Source organism: Phyllobates terribilis, unplaced genomic scaffold, assembly GCF_046119375.1.
Source record: "Phyllobates terribilis strain yellow unplaced genomic scaffold, ASM4611937v1 Scaffold_4__5_contigs__length_816908805, whole genome shotgun sequence".
In the NCBI taxonomy this organism is placed as follows: Eukaryota; Metazoa; Chordata; class Amphibia; order Anura; family Dendrobatidae; genus Phyllobates; species Phyllobates terribilis.
In genome coordinates this window covers 676,632,032-676,657,212 of record NW_027362764.1, presented here as the reverse complement: position 1 = coordinate 676,657,212, position 25,181 = coordinate 676,632,032, and the positions used below count along the sequence as shown (strand labels likewise).

The following is a 25,181-nucleotide window of genomic DNA, read 5'->3' as shown; positions in this document are numbered from 1 at the left end:
GAAAGCCTGGCCTCTTCACGCCCCGGGTGCTTTTAACGCCATCATTTCCACACGGCGAGCTGCGGAGTCAATAAGCACTCCTAGCCGTGGCAAGGAGCTCGGTGTCAGGCCTGCGTGAAGGTGGCGGGGTAGCGTACTTAGCTGCCAACTGGCTCAGAGGCCTTGGGGCTTCCATCATCTATGTTACTTAAGGTCGGTGTCCGGCAAGGCGCCGTTCCATGCTAGCCGAGCTGGGCAGTAGGGCAAAATGTCATCAAAATGGTCTACAGCACCCGGTGTTCCCAGGAGGTCTCCCATCCAAGTACTGTCCTAGCCCAGCCCTGCTTTGCTTTCGAGATCAGACGAGATCGGGCGTATCCAAGGTGGTATGGCCAGTAGACGCTGCTTGATCCATCGGCCGGCCAGCCTTTCTCAGGATCGCTTTGTTATGATCTGCTACAGAGAGTATGGAAAGAAAGGAGATCTATCCCTACAATAGAACTAAACTAGATCCCTACAATGTAACGGGGAACCTGATCCTGCGATCAGACCCGCTAAAGTCCTCGGCTAGTCTGAACGCATACCTATAGATGTGAGGGAGGGATCCCTACAAGATCTAGGGACTGGGAAAAGTTGGACACCTCCTAGCAGAAATAGTAGCAGTCAAAGACAAACACACAACAAAAAGGCATAGGGGTCAGAAGACCTAGCAAAACTAACAGAGAACGGCAACAGAGCAACAAGCTAGCTCAACAGTAGTAAATACAAATGAAGTCCAGCAAAGCCAGGAGGGTGGAGCCGGATTAAATAGACAAAATGGTCATGTGACCAGCAAACTAAAAAAAAACTAACAGGAGAGTTGTAACAGTACCCCCTCTTCTAAGAGGATCCTCCGGATCCCCCAGGCCCAGGCTTACCAGGAAACCTCCTGTGAAACGCTCGGACAAGTTTGGGGGCAGAAACATAATCCGCTCTCACCCATGAGTTATCCTCAGGTCCGAAACCCTTCCAAGCGACGAGATACTGCAAACTCCCTCTATACCGTCTAGAATTTAGGATGCGGGAAATTTCATATTCCCCGTCCTACACCACCGGAGGAACAGTGGCAGAGGCGTCACCATCCGACACATCAGCTTTTTTCAACAGAGAAACATGAAACACCGGATTAATCCTCCAGGACGTAGGAACCTCCAGCCTAACAGCAGATTGGTTAACTATCTGAAGTACCTTAAAGGGCCCTACGAACTTGGGACCCAAATTTTTAGAAGGAATCCTCAATCGCAGATTCTTAGAGGACAACCAAACCATGTCACCAACCGCAAACAAAACCTCTTGCCGTTTCCTATCAAAGTACCTCTTAGATTTTTTGTTAGCCTCCTGAAGATTACCACACACATCCGTCCAAACTCTCTCCAAATCACCGGAAAAACTATCCTCCTCAGGCACTGCCGAAACCAATTTGGAAAATGACCCAAAAGACGGATGTCTCCCAGAACAACAAAAAAAAGGCGAACACCCAGCAGAAGAGGATGTATGGTTGTTAAGAGCAAATTCAGCAAGTGGCAGAAATTCAGACCACCCCTCTTGATTGTCTGCCACAAAACAACGCAAGAACTGCTCAACATCCTGGTTCTTCCTTTCTGTCTGGCCATTAGACTCAGGATGATATCCGGATGAAAATGACAAATGAACTCCCAACCTGTCACAAAAGGCACGCCAAAAACGAGCCACGAACTGAGGTCCCCTTTCAGAAACAATGTTAGTAGGAACACCATGTAGTCTGACAAGCTCCTTGACAAAGGCCTTAGCGAGTGTCTTAGCGCAAGGCAGTTTGATGAAGGGAACCAAGTGACACATCTTGCTAAAACGGTCCACGACCACCCAGATGACCGTGAAACCTTCAGAGGGAGGAAGGTCAGTAATAAAGTCCATAGCCAGATGTGTCCAAGGTGCACTAGGAACCTCCAGAGGGCAAAGCAACCCCGCAGCAGGAGCATGCGAAGACTTGGATCTTGCACACACAGTACATTGGCGCACCCACTTAATGACTTCCTTCTGCCATCCAGGCCACCAAAAACTGCGACCCACAAGTCTCTTGGTCTCAGAAATTCCTGGATGACCTGCCAACCGAGACTCATGACACTCAACAAACAAATCTCTCCTAAAGGTCCTAGGCACAAACAACCTCCCATGGGGAGTGTTAGATGGGGCATTCTCCTGTGCTTTAAGAATCTCATCCTCCAAAACGGAGTCCAAAGCAGCAATCACAACACCTTCTTGTAAAATGGACTCCTCTTCCTCCTCAACACCGACCATGGGAGAAAAGCTGCGAGACAAAGCATCCGCTTTAACATTCTTGGTACCCAGGATGTAAGTAACGGAAAAATTAAACCGCGAGAAAAAAAGTGCCCACCTAGCCTGACGGGCATTCAAGCGCTTGGCAGCATCAAGATAGATCAGATTTTTATGATCAGTGAAAACCTGAATGGGAAATTCAGCACCTTCCAAGAGATGACGCCAGTGTTCAAATGCGAGTTTAATCGCCAGCAATTCCCGATTACCAATATCGTAATTAAGTTCAGTCTCGGAAAATTTTTTTGAAAAAAAGGCACAGGGTTGTACTCCATCCTTGTTTTCCTGAGACAACACCGCACCAACCCCCACCGAAGAAGCATCAACCTCAACCAAAAACGGCTTAGTCACATCAGGCTGCATAAGGATGGGAGCAGAGGTGAACCTCTCCTTTAGAAACACAAAAGCTTCAATGGCCTCAGAAGTCCACTGAACCGCATTAGCACCTTTCCTGGTGAGATCGGTCAGCGGTTTGACAATAATAGAAATTTTTTTTATGAATTTTCTGTAATAATTGGCGAAACCCAAAAACCTCTGTATCGATTTCAAACCAATAGGCCTAGGCCATTCCTGCACAGCTTGAACTTTAACCGGGTCCATCTCAAAACCTTCACTGGAGATAATGTAGCCCAAAAAACTAATTCTCTGTACAGCGAACTCACATTTCTCCAGCTTAGCAAAAAGCGAATTGTCCATTAATAACTGTAATACCTCACGTACGCTCCGCCAATGAGACTCCAGATCCGGCGAATAAATCAAAATGTCATCCAAATGCACAACCACATTTTTGCTGATTAAAGGTCTAAGGATATCATTAATAAGATTCTGAAAAAATGCTGGAGCATTGGTGAGACCAAAAGGCATAACCAGATTCTCAAAATGACCCACAGGAGTGTTAAAAGCAGTCTTCCATTCATCACCCTCCTTCATGCGCAACAAATTGTATGCCCCCCGGAGATCAATTTTAGAGAACCACTTGGCCCCCACTAACTGGTTAAATAAATCAGGAATCAATGTCAGTGGGTAAGGATTGCGTACAGTAATTTTATTAATCTCACGAAAGTCCAGACAAGGACGTAAACCGCCATCTTTTTTTTTTACAAAAAAAAATCCAACAGCCACAGGAGACTTGGAAGGCCTAATGTGACCGGCGGCCAAGCTTGTCTGTATGTATTCTTCCAAAGCCTTTCTTTCAGGAATAGTAAGATTAAATAAACGACTCTTAGGAAGAGTCGTGCCAGGGACAAATTCAATGGTACAATCATAGTCTCTATGGGGAGGCAAAACCTGCGACTCCTCCTCAGAAAAAACTCTCCAAAAATCCTGAATAGGTACAGGCAATTCCCCTCTATCCACAGCAGCAATGTGCCCGGTACAACACTTGTCATAACACTTAGGGCTCCAGGACTTAATTTCATTGGTAGACCAATCCAGTACAGGATTGTGCAATTTTAACCAGGGTAACCCCAATATTACTGGAGAAGGCAAATTATCCAATACCACCAAATCCAAATTCTCTTGATGAATACCATTAATAGTGAGGGGAAATTCACAGACCTTGTGAGTAACACTCTTCAAGGGAGAGCCATCGACAGAAACCACAGCAATAGGGGATGACAAAGTTTTAGGTTCTAATCTAAGTTTTTCCAAGAATCCCCCATCAATCACATTCAGAGTAGATCCATAATCCACAAATACCCGAAATTCAATTAATTCATCCTGAGCAGCAGTAGTGGCAGATAGGAATACTCCCTTAGAATTTAAACAGGCAATACGAGCATGACTGACCATTTTTGTTTCTTTCTTCTTACGAAGCACACAGCTCTTAATAAAATGACCAGAATTTCCGCAATAGAAACACAAGCCTTCAGAAAGTCGGCGGTCTTTTTCCTGAGAGTGGGGTGCCATCGCCCCAATTTCCATCGGCTCTCCATTGTCAGCACAGAACCTCTCAGGACTCGAAGCTGACATAGCAGAGGATTTGCTCTCATTAACCCTTTCACGCAGTCTCCTGTCCACCCGTATAGCTAATTGCATTGCCTCCTGCAAGTTTCCAGGTGTGGGATAAGCAATCAGTAAATCCTTTACCCTTTCACATAGCCCTGCAAGAAACAAGTTTTTCAAAGCAGAATCGTTCCACCCCACCTGGGCAGACCACCGACGGAAGTGAGAACAATATTTTTCCACATTACCTGATCCCTGCCTCAAACGTCTTAATTCAGACTCAGCAGATGAGACACGATCAGGATCATCGTACAACAAACCCAAAGCAGAAAAAAAACTATCCACTGATCTAAAGCACGGATCACTAGGTTGGAGAGAGAAGGCCCATCCCTGAGGATCTTTGCGCAAAAGTGACATTATGATCCCTATGCGCTGTGATTCATCACCAGAGGATCCGGGTCACAAATGAAAATATAATAGACAAGCATTTTTAAAAGAAAAAAAATCTTGTTTGCCAAAAAATAGATCAGGCAGACGTACCTTAGGTTCCACAAAATGCGCTCCAGAACAGCTACTCACGTGTTGTTGGAGCTTGGTCACCTCCAGAGAGAGTCCCTGCAAGCGTTGAGCCAAATCTTGCACCGAGACCATGATGGAAAACTGGAGGTCTTTCCTTAGAGAAATTTTTTTTTTTTTTTTTTTTTTATGGCTGGAATTACTGTTATGATCTGCTACAGAGACTAAGGAAAGAAAGGAGATCTATCCCTACAATAGAACTAAACTAGATCCCTACGATGTAACAGGGAACCTGATCCTGCGATCAGACCCGCTAAAGTCCTCGGCTAGTCTGAACGCAGACCTATAGATGTGAGGGAGGGATCCCTACAAGATCTAGGGACTGGGAAAAGTTGGACACCTCCTAGCAGAAATAGTATCAGTCAAAGACAAACACACAACAAAAAGGCATAGGGGTCAGAAGACCTAGCAAAACTAACAGAGAACGGCAACAGAGCAACAAGCTAGCTCAACAGTAGTAAATACAAATGAAGTCCAGCAAAGCCAGGAGGGCGGAGCCGGATTAAATAGGCAAAATGGTCATGTGACCAGCAAACTAAAAAAAAACTAACAGGAGAGTTGTAACACGCTTGGTGGCGAGCAATCTGGCCGTGACGGGGCGGGCTCCGAAGGGTCCATGCAAAGGCTGTGCCGTCCCTACAGGTGTGGTTTGTTTAGCAGTGATTCACCCGCCGCATCAGGTGTCTTCAAAAATGTCTCGGCACAGGGTCTCCTGCAGGCTAAACCCTTCATCGCGGTAATGTGACAGAAAGAGCAAGCTGGACCCGTAACTTGGGGGCGGAGCGAGACGTCCAGGGGTGAATGAAGGAAGAGGGTGAGATGGTTGCCAGTGACTTTGAGCTGCTCTTCAGGGGGGAGGGTCGTGTTGCCTGCAAAGATCTTCTGCTTGGGGTTACCGGTGGTTACCTCCAGCCACGCGGGAGACGCTGGTCCTGGTGAAAAGGAGCCTAGTATTAAAAGTAAAGAAGCAACAATGCTGGAGGCCCACGGTGATCAGAAGGATGCTGGTATTTTGCAGAGATGAAATAGCGCAAGAGAGAAAGCAAATGAAAAAAAGAAAAGAGAATGAATGTGTGCACTTGTGAAAGGGAATGGAAAAAAGGCATAGAAGAGAGTGCCCCCTGCTGGTGGAAGGAAGGAAAAAGCAAAAGCCTACAGCACCTGGTATTTGCAGGTGGTCTCCCATCCAAATACTAACCAGGCCCAACCGTGCTTAGATTCCAATATCAGACAAGATCGGGCATGTTCAGGGTGGTTTGGCCATAGGCACTGGCAAGCCTCTCACTTGCTGCTTTTCTACTTTGAAGGCACAGACAAGCCTCTCACTTGCTGCTTTTCTACTTTGAAGTCTGGCTGCCGGATGCCCTTTCCAGTGTTCAGCAAGACCAGGTCCTTTTGTGCTTTCCCTTCTCTTCAATTTTTTTGCTGGCTTCCTTAAAAGGTCTTGTAGACAGAATGCCCAACTCAGAGCCACTGAGCTCACTGATCGGCTGGAGCGCTGTCGATGGAACGTCAGCTTCACGGCCAATGCCACAGGCCGGGAGCAGAGGCGAGACTCAACGGTAGACCCGGGTAGGGTGAGTAGAGCGCGGTTTGTTGCTTTCTAATAGCCTGCAGCCGGGGATTAACTTTTAATGAAAGGGAACAATCCCTTTGACTGTCTGCAGCGCGCCACACCTAGGAAGCACACTCTCACACGTAAGCCAGCATGCACACGTGCTCACACGTGACAACACCCCCTATCTGCCCCTACAACCTCTCCGTCACCATGCGTCAGACTCTTCTGCCTGTTTGATGATTTCAGTGCCCTAGCAGGAATCCCCCCCCCCTCCCCAATTCCTTCCACACCTTCCTTGCCTTCCTTGCACTGAGGTTAGCTCTTTGTCAGCCGTCTGGCTTGGTTACACAAGCTTCTTTGCAGAGAAACATGTTACTTCTGCAGGCCCTCGCTAGGCGGCCGGCATCCAAAACCTTCCCTGGGCACCTGCTGTAAGCCTGGCCCCTTCACGGCCCCGGGTGCTTTTAACGCCATCATTTCCACACGGCGAGCTGCGGAGTCAATAAGCACTCCTAGCCGTGACAAGGAGCTCGGTGTCAGGCCTGCGTGAAGGGCGGCGGGGTAGCGTACTTAGCTGCCAACTGGCTCAGAGGCCTTGGGGCTTCCATCATCTAAGTTACTTAAGGTCGGTGTCCGGCAAGGCGTCGTTCCATGCTAGCCGAGCTGGGCAGTAGGGCAAAACGTCATCAAAATGGTCTACAGCACCTGGTGTTCCCAGGAGGTATCCCATCCAAGTACTGTCCGAGCCCAGCCCTGCTTTGCTTCTGAGATCAGACGAGATCAGGCGTATCCAAGGTGGTATGGCCAGTAGACGCTGCTCGATCCATCGCCCGGCCAGCCTTTCTCAGGATCGCTTGATGGCGAGCAATCTGGCCGTGACAGGTCGGGCTCCGAAGGGTCCATGCAAAGTCTGTGCCGTCCCTACAGGTGTGGTTTGTTTAGCAGTGATTCACCCGCCGCATCAGGTGTCTTCAAAAATGGCTCGGCGCAGGGTCTCCTGCAGGCTAAACCCTTCATCGCGGTAATGTGACAGAAAGAGCAAGCTGGACCCGTAACTTGGAGGCAGAGCGAGACGTCCAGGGGTGAATGAAGGAAGAGGGTGAGATGGTTGCCAGTGACATTGAGCTGCTCTTCAGGGGGGAGGGTCGTGTTGCCTGCAAAAGTCTTCTGCTTGGGGTTACCAGTGGTTGCCTCCAGCCACCCGGGAGACGCTGGTCCTGGTGAAAAGGAGCCTAGTATTAAAAGTAAAGAAGCAACAATGCTGGAGGCCCACGGTGATCAGAAGGATGCTGGTATTTTGCAGAGATGAAATAGCGCAAGAGAGAAAGCAAATGAAATAAAGAAAAGAGAATGAATGTGTGCACTTGTGAAAGGGAATGGAAAAAAGGCATAGAAGAGAGTGCCCCCTGCTGGTGGAAGGAAGGAAAAAGCAAAAGCCTACAGCACCTGGTATTCCCAGGCGGTCTCTGTTAAATAGTTAATTATGGAAATTCATTTGGAATGTTAATCGATAATCATTTTTCTGAGTTCTATGCCTCAGCCGTCGTGTCTAGTTGACATGCGCTATTTGTGTGTGTAGTTTTGGTTCACTACCATATGTAGAACAGGTGTCCATACGACTGGCTATAAAAGCCCATGGTACAGAAAGGGGGGGCTCTCTTGCTCTGCCCACCCCACAAGACACAGAATCTTCATACTGAGAAGCAGATGACATGTAGGCCTGGACACATGCTGGACAAAGACTTGATTTACCAGCCAGGATCCAAGGAAAGATGGGTGAATCTCAACAATTAAGCTAATTATGGACAAATGGACAATTACTTTATAACTAATTATTGTATGTACCTGCTGCAATCTGATTCTTTTTAATGGACAATCCAATAATAAATAGATACATTTTTTATAAGAATATCATGATATTGATACTTTGAGAAGTCCTCAGTAGAAAAAAATAATACAGGAAGAGTATTATTTTACAATGGTGAGCCAGCCAGTCCTGTTTTTTTGTTTTTTAAATTAAGTAAGTGAATTTCTTCCGTGAACATGGGGGGAGTCCTGACGAGCTGAACAGCTGTTGTTCACGTGTCAGTATATTCACTAGTTTGTCACGAGAAGCAGAAAGGACCTACAGACTGAGGAAAGACAGGAAGCGGAGGTACTAACAAGGAACAGAATCACACAGGAAAAGAATCAGACGAACTGAAGACAGGACTTGCTGATAAAGAGAAGCCAAGGAATCTTAAGGTAAGCAAAATATGGATATAATTTCTTCTTTTGCTAAACAAAGTAATATTAATTTCAAAGTTAATGTAGGAGATGACATAGAAGTTTTGTGGCTCAGTTTATACAAAGAATGTGAATTGCAGAATTTACAGTTAACTTCTAAATTGGTAAATAGAGACAAACAGAAATTGAGAAATATTCTACATTTGGTAGATTTTTTTCATAGTCTTGTGTTAGAGATTTCTAAGCAGGAAAATAGTGTAGAAGTGTCAGACGGTGATACTGATTCTGACTGTAATGTGGAAAATGAACAAGAAGTAAGACACGTGTCTGTAACTGAAGGTGACCTTGGGTCTGACCAAGAGACGGACATACAGAAACCTGACATGGGAGGAGACATGACTGACATACGAGAAACCGACATACTAGGTGATGTGGGAGGAGACGTGAGTGACGTAGGAGGAACGGACGTACAAGAGCCACTAAAAATATCAGAGAATTCTGGAATTACCCAGGCTCAACTCCAAATTAAAATGAGGAAAAATTTGCTGAAATTATACAAAATCATGCCAAAATATGATGTCAAAATCCATGCCTGTAGAAATTCAGAGACATTTGAGAGCTTCTCTGATAAGTTTGATATATCCAATGAGGAGAGGAATCAATTATTTAAAATATGGATTCCTGTGACATTGTCCAGACGTTTACATTTAATGCCCTGTGAAAATGACTCTCCTAATGGATGGGAAAATGATTCGGACAGATTAAGATATTTGATTTATTGTGTCACAAAGGATTTTCCCAACATAGAAGATCTGCAGAAACTAAGGATTGGTAGGAAGGAATGTACATATACATTCATGTCCATATTTGAACGGTTGTACAAAGCTCTCATCAAAAATGGAAAAGTACAACATATGATAACAACTTTTGTACAAAAATTCAAATTCCTAAATTCAGTTTCCCAAGTTATGGCATCACAAAAAAATTCATTATTTGAATGTGCACAGATGCTGGATTTTGTTAGAAAACATGAGAATCGTGAAAAGAAAATAAATCAAGCTAAATTTATAAAACCAGGAAAGGTAAAATCTTACCAAAAGCCAATATCAAACTCTCCTAGACTGAGTCATCCCCATAGTGAACTCTATCAAATACGCAGAAGATTTCATATATGTTATAAGCCATATCAGCCAGTGCAAAGATCCATCTCTCCACAGAATGAGTAAATTCTCAGTCAGAACTGTGATTCTCTAAAAAGGAAAATGGCTGAAACTGATGGACAGAGACAGGTGAGACGACCAACTCACAGTGACGTCATGGAATGTGGACAGAAGAACAGGCAGTTCTCTGAGGTTTTGAAGGATAGAAAAATGTCTTTCCTAAATAGGGCGTTCCTGGGGATATTTGAGAGAGACAGAAGATTTGGTTTAGGGAGTGGCTAAGGAAAAACTGCAATTATAATGTTGTATCAAAATGTAATACAATGTCTCAATATTTATTTATAATCTTATACAGTAAAATTGTAGTTACATAGTTTCTAATAGTTCATATATATATATATATATATATACACTTGTCTAAGTAGAGATTGCATATAATTGTATTTATATATACGTTTATAAAATATATATATATATATTAATTAATAAATTAGAACTTCATATATATAAATTTAAGTAGCAATATTTTGAATTACATTAGAACCAACCAATATATGTATAAGATATTTAAATAATTCTGTTTCTGTATGAATTTGATATTTAATTTTATTTTCTTATATTTCCTTAGAGTTTTCATTCCAAAGAAGGATTTGATCAAAGAACTCTAAAATGGATTTATTTCTTTATTCACACAGGAAGAGAAAAAATTGCATGATTTTATGTGTATAACATTTTAAAATAATAACAATATATCTAGTTGAACTATAATATATATGTAATACTTATTAATTCTTTCGTGTTGCTAATATTTTCTGTGCATGAAGTGTTCGTGCAAATTAATGTAGCTTTACAGCATGATGTGTGACAGCTGCGGCCTTTGAACTTTGAGCTCATTGTATAGGATCCCATTCTTTATATTTTCAACTGATGTAACTTAAGACCGGGCAGCCAGTGATAAAAGAATCTAAGACAAGAGTTTTTTCAAGTGTCTGAAATTCCAGTGACTTACTCTCATATTATATAATATGTACTTGGGGAATATTCAAAGAAATATAAAGATATTCAATTGATATGGCAATGCGCATTAATAAATTGGGATACAACAATTTTGGGTTAAATATATATATATATATATATATATATATAAAACTTCATATGTGGAATGTTTGAGTTGAACAGATCTGTGAATGTCAGAGTGAAGGTGACAGATGAGTAAATTAGCAGCTGCTAAGTGTGATTGATGTGACAGAGGCCTCGTATGTTTGTATGTTTGAAAAAAAAATGTTTCTTTATGTGAAGGTACAAAAATATATTTAATTCTGAGGAAATTATAATACATAATTAGGTATTACAGTGCCTACAAGTAGTATTCAACCCCCTGCAGATTTAGGTGGTTGACACATGCGGAATTAACTTGGCATTGTGACATTTGTACTGTAGATCAGCCTGGAAGTGGGAAATGCACTGCAGCAACTTTTTTTTTGTTTTTATGTTTTTTTAAAACGTTAAAAGTTAATTCAGAGTGTCTTTTATTATTCAACCCCTCAAACCACAAGAATTCTGTTTGGTCCCCCTAAAGTATTAAGAAGTAGTTCAGGCACCAAGAATAATGAGCTTCACATGTGTGGATTAAAGATCTCTTTTGCCAGCCTTTTCTGACTATTTAAGACCCTCCCCAAACTTGTGAACAGCACTCAGACATGTGTCAACATGGGAAAGACAAAAGAGCATTCCAAGGCCATCAGAGACAAGATCGTGGAGGGTCACAAGGCTGGCAAGGGGTACAAAACCCTTTCCAAGGAGTTGGGCCTACCTGTCTCCACTGTTGGGAGCATCATCCGTAAGTGGAAGGCTTATGGAACTACTGTTAGCCTTCCACGGCCTGGACAGCCTTTGAAAGTGTCCTCCCGTGCCGAGGCCAGGCTTGTCCGAAGAGTCAAGGCTAACCCAAGGACAACAAGGAAGGAGCTCCGGGAAGATCTCATGGCAGTGGGGACATTGGTTTCAGTCAATACCATAAGTAACGTACTCCACCGCAATGGTCTCCATTCCAGACGAGCCCGTAAGGTACCTTTACTTTCAAAGCGTCATGTCAAGGCTCGTCTACAGTTTGCTCATGATCACTTGGAGGACTCTGAGACAGACTGGTTCAAGGTTCTATGGTCTGATGAGACCAAGATCGAGATCTTTGGTGCCAACCACACACGTGACGTTTGGAGACTGGATGGCACTGCATACGATCCCAAGAATACCATCCCTACAGTCAAGCATGGTGGTGGCAGCATCATGCTGTGGGGCTGTTTCTCTGCCAAGGGGCCTGGCCATCTGGTGCGCATCCATGGGAAGATGGATAGCACGGCCTACATGGAGATTTTGGCCAAGAACCTCCGCTCCTCCATCAAGGATCTTAAGATGGGTCGTAATTTCATCTTCCAACAAGACAACGACCCAAAGCACACAGCCAAGAAAACCAAGGCCTGGTTCAAGAGGGAAAAAGTCAAGGTGTTGGAGTGGCCTAGTCAGTCTCCTGACCTTAACCCAATTGAAAACTTGTGGAAGTAGCTCAAGAATAAAGTCCACATGAGACACCCAAAGAACCTAGATAACTTGGAGAAGATCTGCATGGAGGAGTGGGCCAAGATAACTCCACAGACCTGTGCCGGCCTGATCAGGTCTTATAAAAGACAATTATTAGCTGTAATTGCAAACAAGGGTTATTCCACAAAATATTAAACATAGGGGTTGAATAATAATTGACCCACACTTTTATGTTTAAAATTTAATAAAATTCAACTGAGCAACATAACTTTTTGGTTTGTAAGATTTATGCTTCTGTTCATAAAACCTACTCTCGTTTGCAGTTTGAAGGCTCTAACTTATTTGCATCTTATCAAACCAGCTAAATCTGCAGGGGGTTGAATTCTACTTGTAAGCACTGTATCTACATATATATATTTCTATATTTCTTTAATAATTATTATTTCTTGATTTAACTAATAGTGGATAAGGGCAACCACACATCAAAATGGTTTACAAAGCAAATTTATATTTAGAATAATTTTCCACATGATAATATTCTTGAATAACTATAATATTATTTTTAATGGTTACCTAAATAGGTACACACCTCTCTTTAGTCAAATCTATGCTACTCATCGATATGAAATTTATGCACAATATTTCTAGAAGAATAATTATTTTTAATTTGGTTCTGATATATACATACATTTTATAAAATAATATTTTTGGTATTAAGGGGGAAAATGTGTTTTTGATCCTGATTACATAATCACTTTTGATCAATACTTATTTTCCACACATTTTAATAAAGAAGAAATAATAATAAGGTACTATGGTATAATTAAGAAGGGTATTACATGCAAAGTTGCATAATTTAATATTTTTTGGTGGTACAAGGTTATGACAAATATGAAATCATCCAGATAATGGAGATATAAGGGTATTTTTTATGGAGAATATAATTAGTCTGCATTTGTCATTAAAATTTAAAGGCCTTATTTTTATTTTTATTCTTATTTTTACTCTTAATTTTATTTTTCATTTTTAAAATTTTAGTCTTACTTTATACTTCTTATTTTTCTATTTTTTCATTTTTTAATTCTCATTTGATTTTATATGAGTTCAATATCTCAATTGAGAAAACACATTAATATTTAATAAAGTAATGTCTAATACAAGAGTATTGCTTCATTAAATATATATTGCTAAGGAAAAAAATGTTTACATTTTCTGAGTAAACACAACAATTCATTCATTCATTTATTCATTCATTCATTCATTCATACATTCATATATTTATTCATTTTGGTTCAGGAGTATACATTCTTTGATATTATTGGTTTAATAAAGATATAAAAACTTGTTTTTCAAAAATACACTGACACCTATGGGTTGGAAAAGGTAATTACACCTATGACATAAAAATGTTCTATCATATGGAGAACTTGATTGATAATGAATTATTATCTATTATTGTTTATTATTCCAAACATAATTTATTTTAATATTTTGATAATAATTAGATGGATATTACTGATTGCTATGGTACACTGTGATATTATAGGTTAGGAAAAACTGCCAGATTTGGTATCAGATTAGGGAATGAAGACTTCAATCAAGACATCGCAATTATGAATTCTATCTTAATAAAGACTTTTAATTTTTATAAATCAAAGAGATTCTCAAAAGTTACAAGAAGAAGCAACTGATATCCGGACGTCTCAGAAGGTAACAGGTGTGAATGCTGAGTGTTATAATAGACTGTGTCCATTACATACAATACAATTCACACCACTGATCACCAGGACGGCAGAGGACGATGATCCTATATGTACTGTGTTGTGTTTAAGTTTCATCACGTTCCAGTGGTTTCTTATCACCTGCAAGGCTTCAATGAAAGCTGGTGAACAGGTAATACCTGGCATATGTGTCCTGTATATAAAGGACTGAGTACTGGTTATGGTGCTATATAAAGCAGGAAAGTGGCAAGTTAACCCTTGCTTTACTGACCAAAGACGTCACATCTGTTCCAAAAGTGACACGAGACCAGTGCGGACACAAGGAAGTTTCCAAAGACGATCCAACGTAAGTCCAGGTGACACTGCACAGATATTAAAGCTACATTTCATCCATGGACTTTGTTTTCTTATCAACTGACACACATGATCTTTCTAATAAAGAGTACAGTTTATGGACTGAACAATAATGAACACAATTATGGACTCTACAATATCTACATGCTGTAATTTATTTCAAAGGAGTTTTCATCTAAAGACTGTGTTATAAAAGAACCAAGAAGAAGACGAGACGACGACCCGATGACATCAGATGATGACGATTGAACCCGCGATTGCTTCAATTTAGATATAGGGAAGTATAATTATACATATTAAATGAATATTAGTCACGGCTTACCATAACATGAATTCACATCATTATATAACAATAATCCGATATTGATACTATTATTACTATTATTATTATTATGGAAATTTAATGATATTGCCAAGGAAGAAGGAAAGAAAAAATGATTGATGAATGTATCTTCTTTTGAGATTTTTCAGTTAAAGTCCTTTTATTCTCAAAAAAGGGGGAAATGTTAAATGGTTAATTATGGAAATTCATTTGGAATGTTAATCGATAATCATTTTTCTGAGTTCTATGCCTCAGCCATCGTGTCTAGTTGACATGCGCTATTTGTGTGTGTATTTTTGGTTCACTACCATATGTAGAACAGGTGTCCATACGACTGGCTATAAAAGCCCATGGCACAGAAAGGGGGGGCTCTCTTGCTCTGCCCACCCCACAAGACACAGAATCTTCATGCTGAGAAGCAGATGACATGTAGGCCTGGACACATGCTGGACAAAAACATGATTTACCAGCCAGGATCCAAGGAAAGATGGGTGAATCTCAACAATTAAGCAAATTATGGACAAATGGACAATTACTTTATAACTAATTATTGTATGTACCTGCTGCAATCTGATTCTTTTTAATGGACAATCCAATAATAAACAGATACATTTTTTTATAAGAATATCGTGACATTGATACTTTGAGAAGTCCTCAGAAGAAAAAAATAACAGGAAGAGTATTATTTTACAGTCTGCCTTCCAAGTACTAACCAGGCCCGACCCTGCTTAGCTTCCGAGATCAGATGAGATCGGGCGTGTTCAGGGTGGTGTGTCCGTAGACAGAGACACGCCTCTCACTTGCTGCTGAAGGCTAAACCCTTCATCGCGGTAATGTGACAGAAAGAGCACGCTGGACCCGTAACTTGGGGGCGGAGCGAGATGTCCAGGGGTGAATGAAGGAAGAGGGTGAGATGGTTGCCAGTGACTTTGAGCTGCTCTTCAGGGGGGAGGGTCGTGTTGCCTGCAAAGGTCTTCTGCTTGGGGTTACCGGTAGTGTTGAGCCACCCCCGTAGTGTTCGAGTTCGGTTCGGTTCGTCGAACTGTTCGTCGAACACCTTCGAACACCGTTAAAACCAATGGCAGGCAAACAAAAACACATAGAAACACATAGAAAACACCTTCAAAGGTGTCCAAAAGCTGACAAACTGCTCAGAAGACATAACTAACACATGGAAAAGTGACAAGTACATATAGTCATGCGAAAATAAAAGAGGTGGAGGAGTAAAAGGAGGGGGAGACACAGATATATTCATGTCATGCCCTTCTAAAATCCAAAAAGTGAGAAGCCGACACGGCCAGTCCGCTCCTGCCCGTGCCACCTCCGTGTCGCCGGGTTTGTGCCAGAGCCGCGGTGAACCCTGACGGCCAGCCCCCCTCTCCCAATACTGGTGCCTGTCCGCTGGTGGGTCGAGCGAGCCCCCCTGTGGTGGAGGCAGCTCTAAGCTTTTTAATTTAAATTGTCTCTCTAATTTGAATGAATACACTTTAAATCCATTTACAAGGATCTATTGGAGGGCAAGTCTCATGCCAGCAGCCGCGGTAATTCCAGCTCCAGTAGCGCCCACTAAAGCTGCTGCAGTTAAAAAGCTTTTATAAGGATCGAGCTCGGCTGTCCACCGCAAGGCATCCTACTGCCAGTCCCAGCCCCTATGCCTTGGGGTGCCTCCTGATGCTCTTCACTAAGTATCCCATGGTCCCGAAGCATTTCCTTTGAAAAAATTAAGTGTCTAAACTACAGGTGGTGCAGCTTGCTTAACAGCCGGGATAATCCGCTGACTAGCAGACACTGCTACTAGGCACAAAGTATTTCCAGGGCTAGATGCAGTTAAAAATTTGTAATTAGATACTCTCGTTGGATGCTGAGAAAGCATTCCATAGAGTTTCCTGGCACGCCATATATGATTCTCTTAAAAAGCTTGGGGTAGGGGTCTAGGGGACCCTTTTATAGCCAAAATCACGGCCCTGTATCGCAATACGTCACCTAGGCTGAAGATAAATGGAACTGTAGCACCCTGAGGGCTCGGTTGCTACAGACGTATTGCACCTCACCCAGAGGTGTGATATCTCACTCTCAGGTAAGGATGGAGTGTGGATCAGGACCCGACACCTGCATGCATTACACCACATTGCCGTGGGGCAGGGCGACCAATATGCCCCTGAGATGGGCACGACAGGCCCTGTCCCTGGCTGGAGTGGGGGGAGGGAACACTGAGGAAGGGGAACCCTGTAGTGCAGGAGCAGGGAGGAAGCAGTTCCTGGGTGCATTGAGAAGGGAGTATAAAAGGTGGGCACCATCTTAGTTCAGTGAAGAGAAGTCTGAGCAGAAGTGGCAGGGAGCAGGGGCTCTGCATGAGCTCTGCTCCGGAGGCGGGCCTAGTAACAGAGGCCCAGGCCTGGAAGAGGGAGAAGGAAGGAAGAGGAGCGGAGAAGGCTCCAGGAACGAGGAATGAAGGGATCCCAGGGGTGCGGACGGGCGAGTCGCCACCGCACGCCCGAATCCACCTGCGTGGAGGGGTCAGGCCAAAGGGGGAGACCGGTCCCCGAACTAGTGGAGGCAGGAAACGACCCTCAGCTAGAAACCGAAGGCTCTGACATTTTATGTGGCGCAGCCCCTCGCTACACCCGCTAGGAAGGCACCACATAGGGTCAGGGAAACTGGCGCCAAGTTTACCAAGAGGAGGCCCGAGGCAGCCGAACAGAAGTGTTGGTAAGAAAGGCCAGACAAAGGACACACAAAGGGGGTCCTGTGAAGTGCTCCAAAGTTATCTGGGAGTTGTCTGAGCCCCTCACCTGGTGAGCACAGTACGACGTGGGCAGCCGTTACCTGCAGACGTGGTCTGGATAATAAGAACTGTGAGTAAAGGCCCTGGACTGCATCACTGACTCGGTGTCGTTACTGCTGCTGCCCTGCACCATCACCCCCATCCTCCGCATACACTGCCCTGAGGCTATACTCCTCCCGTGGGGAGTTATGCTACGCTCTGCTGCACCCACAACACCAGCCTCAGCGGTCTGCCCTGTAGCGGCGGTTCACTCTGACCGCAATCCACGGGTGGCGTAGTCGGACATTTAAACATCAAAACCACATAAATAGTTCCGCCACTGGTTTGACCGCCCTGAGCCACAGAACCGGGTCGCCGCCACGAAGACTACAACCACCAGCATCCACCAAAAAGGGTCCGGCTCCGGGTGTCCCAAGGCCCAGGGGGTGCGTCAGAACATTTTCATCACCTTTCACAATCACCAATGGGACAAGGCAGTGATGTCCTCTGTCCCCTCTCTTATACATCCTAGTGACGGAGCACCTGCTCTCATCAATTCGCCATAACCCCAATATTAGGTGGATTGAGGTGGGAGGCACCGAGTACAAGTGCTCTCTATTTGCTGATGATGTCCTAGTATATATCACTCAATCACATATATCCATCCATGCTGTTATGGCTGAAATAGATCACTTTGTTACATGGTAAAATTTTAAAATCAATGCAGCGAAGTCTGAGGCCCTTGATGTCTCCCTCCCCAAATCCATATAGGATTCCATCCAGTCCAACTTTCCCTTTGCCTGGCCCTCACAGGGTATCAAATACTTAGGAATTCCTATTCATAGAGACCTCTCCCATCTATGTTATCTTAATTTTGGGCCCTTTATTGAACAACTCCATACAAACCACGGTTGGCAAGTTAGAACTGTAAGATTCAGTACGTGAACCACTGGTGTTTTGTGGAAAAGCACATGTACACTGCGTTCCAAATTATTATGCAAAAAGTGTTTAGGAGTGATAAGGGAAGAATTTGTTTGTTTGTCAGTTAAACTCATTGATGGTGATGTGTGTCAGGGCTCTTTATATCACTGTAAGCAATTGCAGACACCTGTGCTAATTAGTTTGGCAGGTGTGTCCAATGAAAGGCAAGACTACTTAAGAAGGCTCTATCACATTATTAAGCAGCCTACATTTTCTGCCAAAATGGGAAAGAAAAAGGATGTGTCGGCTGCTGAGAAGCAACAAATTGTGGAGTGTTTAGGTCAAGGCATGACTACAATCAACATTGTGCGATGATCAGGATGAAGTGTCTTGGCAATCAAGAAGTATGTAGCTGATTCACAGTACACACGTGTGCGTGCTGATAAGGGCAAATTGAGGACTCTTTCCTACAGGCAATTACGTCAGGTTGAAAGAGCAGCGGCAAAAAAGCCTTGTCATAGCAGCAGACAAGTTTTTGAAGCTGCTTGTGCCTCCAACGTCCCCCGAACAACAAGATGCAGGGTCCTTCAGAGGTTTGCAGCTGTGCATGCGCCATCCTGTCGACCTCCTCTATCCACTTCACACAAGCAGAAACGGCTCCAGTGGGCCAAACATTACATGAAGACTGATTTCAAAACTGTTTTGTTCACGGATGAGTGCCGTGCAGCGCTCGATGGTCCAGATGGATGGAGTGGAGGATGGCTGGTTGATGGACACCCCACGCAAACACGGCTACAGCGCCAACAAGGAGGAGGTGGAGTAATGTTTTGGGCTGGAATCATGGGGAGAGAGATTGTCGGCCCCTTTAGGATCCCTGAAGGCGCTAAAGATGAACTCCATAATGTATGTGGATTTTCTCAAACAGCACTTCCTGCCATGGTTCAAGAAGAATAACCGTGTATTTCACAGCAAGATCATTTTTCTGCATGATAATGCACCATCTCATGCTGCACATAAAACATCTGCATCTCTGGCTGATATGGGCATAAAAGGGGACAAACTTATGGTGTGACCCCCATGCTCCTCTGACCTCTACCCCATTCAGAACCTTTGGAGCATCATTAAAAGGAGTGTCTATGATGGCGGGAGGCAGTTCACATCTAAGCAACAGCTCTGGGAGGGTATTCTGTCCTCATGCAAAACAATTGAAGCAGAAACCATCCAAAACCTGACAAATTCAATGGACGAGAGAGTTCAGAAGCTCCTTTCGAACAAGGGGTCCTATGTGAAAATGTAACATCACCTAGAATAAAGTTTTGAGTTGAAAACTGTTTGATTTCAGTTTCTAACAACCTGCTAATGCTTATAATTTCAAAAATGACCATTTTTTGGTCTTTATTAAAATGAAAAGGTTGATCGAAAAGTTTGGGGGATCTAAGAGTGTGGCAACCCAGTAGTCATGATTACTTCGAATTCTGACAATATGAGGGTCATGCTGCAGGTAGTGCAGCAAGAAGGCACTTATGTGCCTTGCGCATCTCGGAGCCCCAAAATTATTTTCCGGGCTAGATGCAGCTAAAAATTATTTTTAATTTTAAATCTGGTGAAGCTTTAGTATAGATGGCCTAATAGGATCAGTGCTGCACACTGCTACAAAGCCCAAATTATTTTCCAGTCAAGATACAGATAAACATGATTAGTAATTTGAAAGCTTAAAACGGTTGGTAGGGTGATTTTAACCAATCATCAAGCTTTTACTCTCCCCAGAATGACACAGGGGTAGAAAAGTCGTTTCGGATCCATGATTTGTTCATCTTTATGAACGTGAGTCTGTCTACGTTATCAGTGGAGAGCCGCGTGCGCTTATCTGTCAGCACACCACCAGCAGCGCTGAACACACGTTCAGACAGAACGCTGGCTGCGGGGCATGACAAGATCTCCAAGGCGTAAGTGGCTAGCTCCGGCCATTTATCCAGATTGGAAGCCCAAAAAGAGCAAGGGTCCAGTGACACAGTCGTGGCTTCAATGTTTACTTGGAGATACTCCTGTACCATCGTCTCTAGGCGTTGACTATGTGTCAGACTTCTTGTCTCCTGTGGCCTTGCAAAGGATGGGCTAAAAAAGTGGTGAAATGATTCCGCAAAATTGATGTTACCAGCAGATACTGTGGTTCTGTTACGGTTTGAGTGCTGAACACTTGACGGTCCCACGGTTGGCAAGTTGGAACTGTGAGATTCACTACGTGCACCACTGGTATTTTGTGGAAAAGCACATGTAAGATTCTGCAACAGTCTCTGCTGATACTCCTGCATGCATGCATCCCTTTCTATGGCAGGAATAATTTCTGCAAATTTACTTTTGTACCGGGGATCTAACAGTGTGGCAACCCAGTAGTCAGGATTATTTCTAATTCTCACAATTCGAGGGTCATGTTGCAGGTAGTGCAGCAAGAAGGCACTCATGTGTGTTGCGCATCCAGGAGCACCAAGTCCCTGTTGTGTTGGTGGCGAGGTAACAATCATGCTTCCTTCCTCTGTCCTCTCCCCCCAACCTCGCACAACAGAAATGTGATCAAGGTCTCCCTCATCTGATGAGTCTTCCATCAGTTCGTCCTCCACTTCTTCCTGGGCTCCTGCACCTTCCTCACTAGTTTGGCTGCTACCATGTGCCCTGGTAAAACCATCTCCCCCACCCTCACATGCCTGCCGCCTTGGTGCTGCCGACCGTCTGGACCTTGCAGATGTTAGCCCTTCCGCATACAACTCCTCCTCCTCTACTTCCTCCACCTCCTCTTGTGCCACCACCTGACTCCGAATTCTGTTTAACATGTGCTCCAGTATGTAAATCACCGGAATAGTCATGCTGATAATGGCATCGTCAGCACTAAACATCTTCGTCGCCATTTCAAAACTGTGCAGAAGGGTGCATAGGTCCCTGATCTGAGACCACTCCTCCAGCGTGATTTGCCCCACCTCTGAATCTCGTTGGCCCAGGCTATACGTCAGAACGTATTGCACCAGGGCTTGTCGGTGCTGCCACAGTCGCTGCAACATGTGCAGAGTTGAATTCCACCGGGTAGGCACATCGCATTTTAGCCGGTGAAGTGGCAGGCCCAACGACTTCTGTAGAGATGTAAGTCGCCGAGCTGCGGGATGCGAACGGCGGAAGTGAGCACACAGCGACCGTGCCCTCTGCAGAAGGCCATCTAGTCTGGGATAGTGGGCTAAAAATTGCTGGACAACCAGGTTCAACACGTGAGCCATACAAGGCACGTGTGTGACATTGCCCCAGCGAAGGGCCGCACCCGGGTTTGCAGCATTGTCGCACACGGCCTTCCCTGGTTTCAGGTCCAGTGGAGACAACCATTCATGAAATTGGTTCTCCAGAGCTGACCACAACTCCTCAGCTGTGTGACTCACATTTCCCAGACATTTCAATGTAAAAACCGCCTGATGACGTTGAGCCCTACTGCCAGCATAGTAAGGAGGTGTGCAGGATCCCTTCTGCGCAGTTAGAAAGCTTGTGGCATGACCAGACAGGCTTTGGGTGCAGGTGGAAGACCGAGAGGAGGTTGAGGAGGCAGAAGCAGTGGAGGAAATTTGACATAAAGAGGATTGACGCACAACTCGTGGGGACGGCAAGACTTGGACAGCAGTCCCTTGTCCTGCTGTCACCATAGTTACCCAGTGCCCAGTCAGCCACATGTAACGCCCCTGTCCATGCCTACTCGTCCAAGTGTCTGTGGTGAAATGCACCCTGTCACACACAGAGTTTCTCAAAGAAGCGGTGATGTTATGTGCGACATGCTGGTGGAGCGCAGGCACACCTTTCTTTGAGAAGTAGTGCCGACTGGGCATCTGGTACTGGGGCACTGCGACGGACATAAGGTCTCGAAAATCCTCTGTGTCCACCAGGTGGAAAGGCAGCATTTCTGTAGCCAAGAGCTTGCAGATGGTGAAATTCAACCTCTTAGCTTTCTCATGGCTAGGAGGAAATGGTCTTTTACTTGTCCACATCTGAGGGACCGAGGGCTGGCTATTGTGCTTAGACGGGGTTGATAAGGGTGTCCCCGGCAAACTGCCGGTCTGTGAGGAAGATGCAGGTGGACATGTTAGGTTGCCTTGATCCAAAGGTGGTGCTATCGATGTCGGACAGCGCTCAACACCAGCTGGTGTTACCACCTCCAAAGAAAATGATGACCTGCCAATCACGCTGGCTGTTGCGGGTAAAGAGGTGGCAGGTCTGCGCCCCAAAACAGGTGTGACTGCTGTCCCCCCAGTCACAGAGGATGAAGAGGCCGCGGATGCGCAAGATATGGCAGACGGTGGTTGGCCCGGCCGGCTAGGCCGCATTGTAGCACACTGAGCTTCCCACTGCAACTTATGCTTCATGTCCATGTGCCGGTTCATGCATGAAGTACTCAAACTATGTATTTTTTGGCCTCTACTTAGCTTTTGCTGACAAATGTTACAGATAACACGAGTTGGGTCATCTTTATCGATCTGAAAAAATGCCCAGGCTATGCAAGGCTTAGCACCCATGCGACCTGAAGAGCCACCACGACTTGTGGTAAGAGGCAGAGTTGTGTTTGAGGATGCAGTTGTTGACGTGCTTCCAGTACTACGTCTCTGTCCAGGAAGGCGCAACCTGACCTCGTCGTCACTAGCATCTTCCTCCACCTCCTCTGCTGACCTCATCTGGCTGACTGTGGGTTGACAGTAAGTGGGATCTCCGACCTCATCATCATCACCCTGTGCGTTATCACACCCGTCGTCCTCAGAGCCAACCTGTTCCTGCCCTGACAAAAAACTAAAGTTGTCGCTCCAATCAGGTATTTGAGTCTTATCATCGTCTTCCTCATTGTCTCCACCAACAGGAGTTACAGTTTGGGAATGAGGGTCTACATTATGGTCAGAACCTTCTGCGTCTGGTCCTGGATCCGACTCATAAAGATTCTGGGCATCAGTGCAGATCATTTCCTCGTCTGGATTCACAGATCGCTGGAGTCGACCTCTGATTCCCAGGCTATAGTATGAGTAAACATCTCTGCAGACTCAACCATCTGCTCTACCTCATACTCAGACGGGCAGCTGGAGATTTGGGAGCTGTGAGGAAGCAAGTGCGATTTGGGTGACACCTTTGAGGACTGGAGTATTTGTGATGTTGAAGTTGATGTGGAGGAGAGCCCACTTAAAGGAGCACTTGATATCCGTTGAAGCACCTGCTGTTTTTGTGCCTCATCTGGAATTTGTAGCGATTGGCGTGGCCGTAAGAAAGGGATCTTATCACATTGTCCGCTAAAAGAAGTAGACATTTTAGTTTGGCTGGAAGATGGTCTTTCTTCTGCAGATGTTACTGTTGCTTTAACACCTACCCCACGGACACAACCTTTTTTCCCCTTCCCAACACGCCTATTCCCCATTCCACCAGCAGCAGGCCTTTTTCCACTCATTTTGGTGGTTAACTAATTCACAACTCTGGAGTTGTTTGCACAAAAAAACAATGGATGGTAACCGAGCAGAGCTGAGTGGCCAAACTGTGGTATTAGGCCAAAACTATTGGCTGGGTTAGATGCAGAAAAAAATTATTTTGAATTTGCAACCTGATGGAGGTCAGTATAGATGGACTAATACAACAAGTCCCACACACAGCTAGAAGCCCAAATATTTTTTCAGAGGTACTGTAGATGCAGATAAAAATTAGTTTTAATTTGCAACCTGATGGAGGTCAGTATAGATGGACTAATAGAGAAAGTCCGACACACTACCAGAAGGCCAAATATTTTTTCAGAGGTAGATGCAGAAAAAAATATATTCAGTTTGCAACCTGATGGAGGTCAGTATAGATGGACTAATAGAGAAAGTCCGACACACTACTAGAAGGCCAAATATTTTTTCAGAGCTAGATGCAGAAAAAAATTATATTCAGTTTGCAACCTGATGGAGGTCAGTATAGATGGATTAATAGAACAAGACCCACACACAGCTAGAAGCCCAATATTTTTTCAGAGGTAGATGCAGAAAAAAATATATTCAGTTTGCAACCTGATGGAGGTCAGTATAGATGGACTATTACAACAAGTCCCACACACAGCTAGAAGCTCAATATTTTTTCAGAGGTAGATGCAGAAAAAATATATTCAGTTTGCAACCTGATGGAGGTCAGTATAGATGGACTAATACAACAAGTCCCACACACAGCTAGAAGCCCAAATATTTTTTCAGAGGTTCTGTAGATGCAGATAAAAATTAGTTTTAATTTGCAACCTGATGGAGGTCAGTATAGATGGACTAATAGAGAAAGTCCGACACACTACTAGAAGGCCAAATATTTTTTCAGAGCTAGATGCAGAAAAAAATTATATTCAGTTTGCAACCTGATGGAGGTCAGTATAGATGGACTAATAGAGAAAGTCCGACACACTACTAGAAGGCCAAATATTTTTTCAGAGCTAGATGCAAAAAAAAATTATAATCAGTTTGCAACCTGATGGAGGTCAGTATAGATGGATTAATAGAACAAGACCCACACACAGCTAGAAGCCCAATATTTTTTCAGAGGTAGATGCAGAAAAAAATATATTCAGTTTGCAACCTGATGGAGGTCAGTATAGATGGACTAATACAACAAGTCCCACACACAGCTAGAAGCCCAATATTTTTTCAGAAGTAGATGCAGAAAAAAATATATTCAGTTTGCAACCTGATGGAGGTCAGTATAGATGGACTAATACAACAAGTCCCACACACAGCTAGAAGCCCAAATA

The 25,181-nt window shown here is 44.1% G+C and overlaps 2 non-coding genes and 1 pseudogene across 2 annotated transcripts; all 3 read right to left on the bottom strand.

Annotated features, from left to right (window-relative positions):
* Positions 1-260: 260 nt before the first annotated feature.
* Positions 261-380, bottom strand: LOC141267027 (5S ribosomal RNA). Its single transcript, XR_012321046.1, has one exon. It is a non-coding gene; the product is annotated as a 5S ribosomal RNA (ribosomal RNA).
* A 5,620-nt stretch (positions 381-6,000) lies between these two features.
* On the bottom strand, positions 6,001-6,119 carry LOC141268523 (5S ribosomal RNA; annotated as a pseudogene).
* Positions 6,120-7,102: 983 nt separating this feature from the next.
* On the bottom strand, positions 7,103-7,222 carry LOC141267004 (5S ribosomal RNA). The gene has a single exon (XR_012321023.1). It is a non-coding gene; the product is annotated as a 5S ribosomal RNA (ribosomal RNA).
* Between the last annotated feature and the right edge of the window lie 17,959 nt (positions 7,223-25,181).